Here is an 11,302-nt window from a genome sequence, read left to right on the forward strand (position 1 = left end):
CGGATCATAGCATCAGCCGGGGGATTATTTGGAGGTTTGGGAGTTGGGATCGGTTCCTTCGGTCAGACAGTGCTGCTAGTTTTAGTGCAATAAAATGCTCGTAAAACGTTGGATTACCGAAAAGGGATCGCTGGATTACCCTATATGCTGACGCGCACGAAACTGTGGCGTTGACTAAATTGCGCACGGAACATTTCGTTTCTCGAGTCTCCATCTTGTCTTGTCTTAGTTTGCTTCTGCATGGGGTAGATTTTGGAAAACAATTACATTACAGACTTTGCAATCCATCCTTCCTTTCAATTTCGATTTGCCTGGGCGTGTGGCATCGGCTGACAAATGCGAAGCAATCACTCACGCCGCTTACGCCACCGGCACCGAGTGCAGTCAATTTTATTAGGCAACCTTCATAAGCCGTTGCTCAATTAATTCAATTCCCGAGGTGCTTTTTCGGTTGATTCCGGCTCATTATGAGACCCAAAAGGGAGGAGTCCGGGCCCCAAAGTATCACTGTTAAGGTTGGGACGCACCACGTGGCCACGTGACGACTGTACGAGCGTGAGAGTACATTTGTGTAATTAATCGAATTTTCCAACCGAGAAATCCATTTGTACGTTTGTGTTCCGTCGGCCCCACCTCGGTGTATGTGTGCCGCAGCGCACAAAGGGACTTGGTGGAACTTTGGCCGGTGGAAATTGATGAAATTGATTCATCGTAGGTAACACAACACGGTAACTGTGTACCCAAGAACTCCTACGCTGAGTGGTTTTTGCGTGAACCTAATTGAAAGCGAGAGGATTTTAGTTTGTGAAAACCACGCCCGTAAAGTTCGCCCGACACTCATTAGAAAGTCACTTAACGCTCGGTCGGTTGAATGTTCGGGCAAATTTCGCAATAAAAGAAGGTGGCCCCCCAGTGGTGAGACCCAGGTACAGCTTCGTTCGTCCTGCAGTGAGTAATGGCACTGATAAACGCTCGATTTGTGCTTCGCAAACTTGACTAATTTGTGGGGCCATCATTTTAAAGCTTCTCCTGAATAGTTTACAACACCCGGGCGGAAGTGTACACCACGCCACTGGCCCGGAAACGGGATGCACAACTTGCGCGGGCCCCTTTGTGCGCGAACGATCGAGCTTGCTGTAAGCGGACCCCCAAGCCTGGCCAGATTTTGGCACCGATTGCTACATAATTGAATAATTGGAAACTAACCGTACGGGGAATCCGGGTTGAAAAGGCCGCTAGGTGAACGATTCGCGTCGGCCAGGGCCGGGAGGGCTACTGAAACTTATTGCTTCCTTCCGGCTGTTGGCCACTCGTGAGCGTGACCACCGTTTGCCGTGCACAACTGCCGAATGAAGTGGAAAACCGGCAGAAGAAAAAAAGGGCCACTCACTCGTGGTCAGCGTTTGGGAGGAAAGTTTTTCGCATTAAACACAGTTTCCGGCGGCGGGAAGTGGCCTGGAAAACCGTTCGCCTTTCCGGTGCCAAGTCCTCGTAACATTAGCACGGTAAAAGCAGCTGCCACACATCGGAAGGGTAACCAAATGGGCCAACCCAGCTTGGTCTGGAGCAAGAGGACCCTAAAGTCTTTAAGAGTGTGGTGCCTCAAATAAGACTTTAAAGACACGCAATATCCCTTTTCGTGTGCCAATTGGACTAAGCTTATTGAGGCTAATGGGCTTTAGGAACTCATCGAACATGAGCTAGGCGACATTCATCATCATATTTTTCGTACGATGGAAAAAGGCACAAAGTAGAACAAATGTCCCTGATGCTGTCCCCCGTTATTGCTGACTCAAACTCGAATCAGTGACTCGAATTTTGATGTCCTTTCGCTCAAAAAACGCAGTCACAGCTGCTGACGTGGCATCTTTTTCGATGAAGGGTTTTGCCTTGGCCGGGACATTTCGCATAAAGTCCCATCGCAGATGTTGGTGCGATTGGAGTCGGATTCGCGACACTAAAGCAGCCCAAGAAATGGTTCTTCGCGCTTCGGACTTTGGCGATTACGAAAATTGTCCGTTGTCCGATAGCCCAGACGAGACATTTGTTGCACGATGTGACCACTTTATCCCCTCTGGTCCGGTGGTCGGTGTTGTCGATCGGTGTCATCCCGATTCACACGACTTCCAGCTGCTCGGTAATGTGGTTTTAACCAGAAAGGCAGCAACACTCGGGAAGCCTCTCATCTTGCTCGAGTGCGAAATGCCGGTGTCTGGCGCAAAAAAGTTCACGCCTTACTGACACTTGCCACTTCCGTGTCCGCACGGAAAGGATTCAAAGAAAGCGGAAACCGGAGGGCTGGCAAAGGTTTTCTCCTACTTTTTTGCCACACTCCGGTCCTGTGACCCACGTGTTGATAGAGGATTAAGTTTCATAGTGCACGGTAAATGAAGTGTCAAAGTGAAGCCGGCTGGCTCTCGACGAAGGTGGACAGGACACAGGAAAGCTCGAAAGCTGGGGAGAGAAAATTGGCTGTGGCAAGTATTGGTTTACACTCCACCGGGACGTCGACAGATTCCAGTGTTGTCAAGTCGGTTAAGTCCTTCACTTTTTAATTCGGTTAGCGGACAGCACCCAAGTGCCTTTAGAAACGGGGGGAGAGCCTGCTTGCTTCGGATTTCCTTCAACAGAGAACAGAGCCTGGCAGAGAACTTTACGCTCCGGCGCTTAGTAATTACATTTTAAAGGGTGGTGGACTTTGTCGAGTGGCAGCATCCTGCATCGGATCGAACGATTGGACTGTGGCCAATACGGGGCAAAGAATTTTGAATTCGAGTGGCAAGCAATTTCATGTACAGCTAATTGCCAAACCCACCGAATCGGAGAGTTCGAACGTTGCAAAAAGATATAAAATCCTGTTTCTTTCAGAAGCCAACCTCACAGGATCAGGACAAATGTACTCAGGGCCCCGAATCCCTTGATTTACTGCCCAAGGGAAGCACGGTGACCCGTAACTACAAGATTTGCGACGAACGTGACCCCAAATTATGATGTCAATCGCCGTGGAAGGCTGCCTCCGGTTCCGGAGCCCGGGCCGGCCCACTTTATCCCGATCTCCTATTTGAAGACGTGCTCCGCAGAAAAAGCAATTGGAGGCAACCGAAATGGAGCTGGGACCGGCCCCGAAAGAATCGGTGAAGAGCACAACAAACTTTTATCGGGCACCACCTCCGTGGAACGTGCGGTCACAGGAAGGCCAGAGGTGAACGTGGGCACGAGAAATTGACTTGAATTATTGCGGCAATATAAAAAACGCTTCTAACGAAGCCCGACCTTGCTGCTTTTAGTGCTCTGCTGCCGTTCCAACGCGGGGCAGGACGCGATCCCCAAGGGACGGACACCTCAGGACGGACTACATACACTCTCGAGCCGAGAGCCACATTCCCGCCGTGACGGCCAATAACATAAACCGAATGACACTCACCGGGGCGGCGGTGTCTCCAGGTCTGTAGCATAAAGTTTGCCGGAAGGTTAATGCTTTACGGTGTCTTCCGCTGTGTCTCGAGATGCCCTTTCGGTGTTCTCGGAAGCGGCCGGATCTTAACCGGTGTGCTTTAATCCGCGAAAAATCGGAACAAAAAATCGGTAAACAAATTTCGACAAATTACTACAAACGTCCCGAAGAAGGAAGGGATTCGTATCCGGCTCCAAGCGTCCGTGGGCTGATCACCGGAAGTGTCACGCATTGTTGGAACCGTTTTTATTCCTCGTTTATTTTGTCGCTTCCACCACGAGGATTTGTGGCGGCGTTTGGCGTGGCGTGCGTTTATTGGGGAGCTTCAGGAGGAATATTTTATTGGCCGCCATATTCCACCGCCCCAATCTGTGAGCTGTGCGTGGGGCTTCCCCATCGATATTTCCGAATCGATATTCCGTCCTCCGAATTGAGCCGTCAGTCTTGTAGCCTTCCTGTGTCTTGTCTTGTCGGTGGTTTGTTTGCGTTCTGTTGTTGGGAAGATTTTGAGATGTCACGATATGCTTGCTTCGGGTCTAATTCGGGCGGCCATCCGGTCTTTCAAACCCTCTGCCTCTGGTGAATAATTCATTTCATTCGCATCGTGCGTACTTGTGGCGATTATTTATGCTCGCGCGACACACGCCATTACGCGGCAAGCGTGTGCGCGAGAGGTGTCGGCGCGGGATATAAATAGCACCACGATACAGGCACTAACTGTCACATCATTTATTGTTGGGTGGGCCAGCAAAAAAAAGGAGTGAAATGGAGCTCAGAGGACCCAACAAAACGGGATGGAAAACGGAGCAGAGAAGAAGCAGCGCTGTGTTTGCTGAATATGTTTGCCATCTCATTTTGGGTATGAGGTCGTTCCGTTTGATAGAGTTTTTCCCGCGATTCCGGAAACCTTTTTGTACTGCACGTTCCCATGAGCGAACCAGTGGACTTTCTCAGGGACAACAAGGGGCAACAGCAATTCAAAAGAAGGATTATTTAAAATAAGAATCGGAATGCCTCGAACAGGACCCCATCGGTAGGGGTTGTTTCAAATTGAAATTACGTATCGTTTCGATGTGCATTATCCGTTTGATCTGCCCAAGGACAACTCTCCGCTTTCGTTGAGGTAGTTAGTCTCCCGGATTCCCGGATTAATTATGTCGGTTGCTATGCGCACCGACCGACCAAGCCTCCTATTTGCGCTCCATGTGGGTCAACATGCCACTTTGAAGCATCATTCTGCAAAATAAACACACCGACCGACACGTGGCGTCTGCCCGTTATCCGCAGGCGGGCTCCATCCGTGTATCCCGCGGCGTTCCGAGCGGGATGCTTAATTCATGCGCAACTCATTAGATGCCGGCCAGAACCTGGCCATGCAAACTGCAACTGCATGGTCCATTTCTTGAGCCACTTGTCACAGCAGCGCAACAGATGCAGATGTTAGCCCAAAGTTTATCCAATTTATTCGTTTCCTTTTCGTCTTCCGACACGACCGGTGACACCGGCGCAAACCCAACCGACAACCGAACCTGTCAATCCCGTTGGCGGTACCCTACTTTTTTCAATGAATTGAATTATTCACCGCGTCCACCGGCCTGCCGAGGTTGTCGAGGAGTGACAGACCGGAAATAATGTTGGAAAGACGGTCACCAACCCACACCACGGGAATCGGGGAACAGGAACGTGAATAGGCATATATTTTTGGACTCACCCCGAGGTGGGATCCCTTCGGACGGGCGGACTACCGGTGCCGGTAATCAATCTTTTGTCCAGCCGGACCTGGGGCCAGGGTCTTGGGCAGCGAGCCAAGCTTCTGGTCGGGCAAGTCGTGTGTTTGAACTGAATAATGACTCTCCACATTCGGTACGGCGCAGGTCTCACTGAACGGCTCGTTACGCACGTCCTTCCAGGACGTGCGTCGGGGCCTTTCTTAAGCGAAGTTCCGTGTTTCGACAAAGTTGTCAATCAGTGCGCTATTTTTGGGGCACACTTCAGAAGGGGTCTGACCGTTTTCCTGTGTTTACCTAGCAAATGGAGATTGTTTTACTTCAAACGGTGGTAGGTAGAGTGACCGGTTTTCATTAGCGATTCGAAAAGAAATGCAAGAAATATCGCTCAGTTCAAATATTGCTCAGTTCTCAGTTATAATAACATGGTAATAACATTTGTCCTGTCACAATAATCGAACATGGCGATCAATCTTATCACATCCGGCAAGGATGTTTGACAACGGCTTGTTGGACCGGCAGCGCCTACTGCAATCTCTCCCCATCGATGCACATACAGCCCTTGGTCCCGAAGCCTATCGCCCAGGTACGACCATCGCAGCCTACCCTGATTAGGGTGAGCATCTTTTTCGCCGGCGAATCGGTTTACTTTCCGTTATTTGCTTCTTCCTTCCATTCGGATCCATTTCCGGACCGGAACCACTGGGCGACCGGTCAGCGGGGGAAAAAAACGCCACCGAAACCGAACCTTTTTTCTCCGTAAGCCGGACACATGTTTTTTGTTCGGCCAGTCGCCGGATGAGCCGGACGAGACGTGGGTCTGCCCTTGTCACGGTCGGCTGATGGGAAAGTCGGCCTGGGTCGGAAAATCCTTCAACCATCCGGTGGGTCTCCGCGCCCACAGTTTATGTAACGGATTGTGCGATTATTTCGGCTCCGTTTCACTACCGCTTTCACCGGCGAACCGGCCCCGCTATTAGCAGCTTCGGTTCAGGGACTCCTGGGGAGGGCGTAGGGATTGCCTGCGTCAAGCGCGCTGGTCGTCGAATAAATTGTATTAGCATCATAATGGAATAATATGGATCATCCTCCCCACGGCCGACCAGCCACCTCGCCGCGCACACATATGCAAACAGCGAACTCCCGAGCGACCCTCGCCATATTCATTTATTAATGTAAACACACTTTGTATGTGTGCATGTACGTGCCTTAAATGGCCACCGGAGTCGAAGTTGCAGAGGGCCACGTGCGCAAAAGGGAATCGGGAACCGGGATGATGATGCCCAGCGCAAGGGATGCGCCACTCTGCAAGATTGTATCCGCTTCGCCGTCACCCTCAGACCGCACACGAAATTGCGACGAGCGAAACGAAATGGCTCATCATCACCATCGTCGTTCACGTCCATCGAATCTTGCTGCCTCGACTCGGCCACGGTCCCAAGTCGCCGGAACCTGTCAAATGGAAAGCGTGGCCGGGGCTGTTTGCTCGAGTGCCGTATGACATCCGACGCACCGACCAACAGCTTTGATTGACAGCGGTTTCATTAGATGCGCGCTCTTATTATGCATTATCGTTCGACGAGGACCACCCGGAGCCTGGCTTAAAAGTGCTGGAATATGGATCGGCACAGTGGGCCAGGCAGTTGCTCGACACTGGCCATAACATGAATTCTAATTTACGCCCTCTGATCACGACGACGACGGATTCGAGTACGGAGCAGATCGGATTGAGATTTATCAGCCCGACATAACTATTCGTCATACACAGGGCCATTTGATTTGTATGCTCGACACTGATTTGGTTTGTGTCTCGAGCGCATGTGGCCTCCGTAAGCCTTTTCGGGAGAAACTTGATTGATGCATTGACCGACTCTCTCGGAACATCTTCTGAGAGTGGCTTCTGAGATCAAATAGTCATCTGTCAGAAGGCCACACGTTAGTGTCACGGATATTAGCCCCTAGCTGAAGCTTAGTTAGCCGGACATAGATCTGACTGCCACCATCAATCACCGGCCGGAAGTCGGAGCATTAATGGTGGGTGAATTCGAATTCGCCCAAACACTTCATTAAGCGTGCGAGGGCCCCTTTTGTGGACGACTCATTTATTTCGCCACATTAAAACATACCTTGAGACGGTGTTTATCCCGAACGTGAAACTTGCCCCTTATTTAGCCACACAGTCTCGCTCGCTGTGCTTCACTAATTCTTTTCAATATTCACACTGGGCCAGGACTTCCACCGTCGTCCACGGTCCGCGAGTTTGTTTGTGTCACGGTGGCGCTGTTTTCGAAGTGCAAAACTAATTAATTATTCGCATTGAAATTAATTAGCGCTGGCGATTCAACGTCACGAAAGTGATATGCTCCGACGTAGGCAGGGGACGAGCTTTCGCTGGCCACTGGCCAGCTGGTTTGTGAAGTGTTTTTAGGTATGATTTTGCGGGGGAAAGCGAGATCAGCCTGAGAGCGTGACGGAGACAGGGACCCAGATAAGTGTTTTATGCTTGACGCACGTAGATTTATGAGCTATTTTCTTGGGGTCCTCCTGTAGCCCATTTTAATACAATTTTCTTTGTTTCAAATTGGAAACTTAATCTCTAATCCGAGGCTGATCTGATGAGGGTGTAGGATTCGTGGAGTGAAAATCTGATCCTACCGATCTGCCAGTAAATCATCGTTCCCGGCCCAAGCGACCACAATCTATTCGTGGCCTTAGTGTGGGCTTATTTGTGATTAGCTTCGGTCGGGTCTCTCTGTACACCGAGCCATCGACATGGCGACTGTGGTTTTGCAAAAATGATGATAAACATTCAGGCTCCCGAGAGAGCACGTAGGGGTTCCTCTTTTGCCCTTCGAGTGCAACCACAGTGTAACGGAACTGTAGATGAGTGATTACCATGCATTTAGCCGCTCAATTAACGGGGCGTTTTCAGGCCCCATTAATGCACATACGTTGCTGCTCCTCGCTTCCGGTGTTCTGCTCGTTGGCATCCAGTTTTTAAGATGTTAACCACACGTCAACACGTGTGAGTGCCTTTCAACAAGCGAGAGAGAGAGAGAAGCAATATCGATGCCCCTGGCTGGAAAGTAGGACATTTTCAACCCTCGTACCGCGTGTTTGTTGATCTTTCGCGAATATCCTGGGACGCAGCCTCGGGCGCCGTGTGTCATACGCAAAGGGGACAAAGTTTTTCTTCCGAAATTAACTTTCCGTGTTTCGCGATTTTTTTGTTCCATCCGCCTAGAGCGTGATGAATTCATTTTCCCTACGGTAAAAACGTTTCGAAATTCAATTACAAGCCTCGTGCCATGCGAGACAGTTTAGTCGCTGTGCTGCATGTAAACGGAGCCACGAATGTTGCTCGGCTGACTTTAGTTAACGATGTCAATAACGGCTTGTATCGTGACACAGGATTAATTTTCGATATTAATCTCGGGATTCGATTGTGGAACAGAAGCTCTAGAAGCCATTCGTTGGCTGTCTAGACGACCGTAATGTAACATTTTAAACTACAAAAAACATCACAACAGAACCGAAGTGCCAACTTATAATGGATGTCAAATTGAAAACTTCTTCCGAAAGGATGTCTCCCCGTTCGCCCCGAATGGTGACCCGGAGGCCGGCCGCCGGCATCAGGATCGGGAGCGAGTGTCAAGTCTCCTGATGCCCATAAAGACGGGCACTCGGGAGGAAGCGGTGTGAACTTCACCACTGAAAGTCCCCAAATACCGGACACGTTCCTGCGTGTGTCAAGAGCGAGAGAGTCCTTGAAGGCGCCACGGCGGACGTTTTATGTTTTGGACATTAATTGGATTTTTAGGGAAACTTTTCCGGGCCCGGGCGTTGCTGTCGGTCGGTCGGTACGATGGTTAGATCGAATTGAGCGATGTTTGGTGAAAAGTGGAAAGTTCGGCCCCCCGGATGGCGATAAAAATTAAACCAACTCTCGGCAGCGCTCGGCAGTCACTCAATCACAGTGTAGCATAATTGTGTTTACAAAGCATAATATCCTGCCAGGTGCCCGGATCGGTAAGTAGCTTGGACCGGGCGGATGTTTTTCTGGGGCTGGGCGAGGGTACAATTATCTGCCGCCTCGAATGACCTATATCGGGTGGGAAAAGAAATGTAGACTAACAACAAGTGTCTGTCCGAGTTCGGTTTAATTCCTTCCATGTCAACGATAATAAGAAGCGACACGTTACGTTCGACTCAGTTGTGGAAGCTTCGTCTTGCTTCTGATTTTTCGATTTTGGTTTGAGCTAAATGCTAAATTACATTATAGTACTATTGGTATAGAGAATTATCTAAACAATTTTTGGAAAGGACAGAAAATAATGTTCGGGATTTTTGCTTTTCAAAACTAATTTAAATGCCGAATCATTAGATCGATGCAAATCATTCACGAGGAAATCATTAATTAATGTTAAAAACTCACAAACTCATTACAAGACTGTATGGCCACGCAAGAAGTATATGAGTCGGAAACTCTCGTTTTCAACTCAACACCTATTTTACACCGCTTATCAGTTAGTGCCATAGTGAGAGCGTGCTCCTAGTGAACCGGGTTTTCACATTGACCACCACACGGCGGTCGTACGCAGCGCCAATTAGTTAGCCGCTAATGTTCGCAAGCCATGCGCCAGCCACACTCGCGTTGCACATATAATTTGCAGCTCGTTAGACGCAACCACTGAGGGTGGCGTAATTTTAGTCCTCACCCGAAGGCCCCAACATTGTCATTTGGTCGCGTGCAGTCCGTGGTTGCTATTTCGGCCCCACAGTATCAATCTAAGCCCTGCACTGCACTCTTTAAATGCTCGTTGAGAAAACGGAAATCACCCCAGAGCACTCTCGAGATGCGTTCCACGCGGCACGTCACATTGGCGGTCCGGATGGTCGCAATTGGCCCGGGCGGCTCCTCCCGGTGATACTAAATTCAATTACCAACGCAAATCCAATTTTAATTCACTTTCATCATCCAGTTGACTGAGGCCGTCCCCGTCGGCTTAATACCGGTCATCATCATGATCGCGATTACGGTCGGGTCGGGTTTCCGTATCGCTCTCCGGCCAGGGTCTGAACGGAACCGTCTGGCCTTAAAGTGAGAAAATTGAATCAACGACACGGGCCACCGGTTGCTGGTGGTTAATTTTCACGGAAAACCTCCGACGGTCACTTACGCACGTGTCGAATTGCATCGCTGCTTCAGTTTTGGTTATAAGCGACACAGAACGAAAGTTTCACACCGACCTGGAGCGGGGGCCGTTTCAACAGGGTCCTGGGTCCGTTCGCAAATCACCCGTCCACGGTTTGAGGCACGAATTGGGACTTTCGGAGGGTTTCAGCCACCCAACGGTGGCAAAAATCAATCACACAGCGCAGGAAAGAAGCAGTACAACATCGGCCCCTGATCCATCTGGTGGTCACTTCGGTGACACACACGCACGCACACATACACCTGCACACCTACAGCACTGGCAGCAGCGAGACTGAAAATGTTAAATCTCATTAACGGCGGGCTTAGCCGGCGACGGTTTGCTTGGTCCAGGGCTGTAACACGAGACGGAACACGTACACTCGGACACGTACACGTTAGTAAAATCCGGCCAGGCAAACGTCGGCAGTGCCTCAAGGGGACACTGATAAGGATTTAGGACTCCGTACCTCAAGCTCGCGGCTACGCGGCAACTTCGACAAGATTTCGGGAGGGACACGCACGGTTAATACAGCGGAAAGCGTTTGGTTACGCGTCCTGCAGGGACCAAATTCAACGGCCAACTGTCAGCGCTGGGCGCCGAGTTCCCCAACAGTGGCGCCAAGCAGCGATCGTACGGAGCCGAAGCCACTGAACCCGAGCGCCATCGTGGAGAGAGCACACAGCGAGAGAGTAACACTCTGCGCTCTCTCTATCTCTCTCCCTCGAGCGAAGTAGGCGCCGACGGCGCTGGCCGCGTTTGTTTACGTTTGGTTCGAATTTCGAAATTCGAACTCGATGGAGACGCCTAGTCGTTCTCGGCCGCACGCACGTGCTCCTCGCCGGGCCGGGGCGCAATTACTTCGGCCACATTTTTATGCTAGTCGCAAGGGGGTCGGGCACTCTCTCCGCGAGAGGCTTCGGGTG

This window comes from Anopheles bellator, chromosome 1, assembly GCF_943735745.2.
Source record: "Anopheles bellator chromosome 1, idAnoBellAS_SP24_06.2, whole genome shotgun sequence".
NCBI lineage: Eukaryota > Metazoa > Arthropoda > Insecta > Diptera > Culicidae > Anopheles > Anopheles bellator.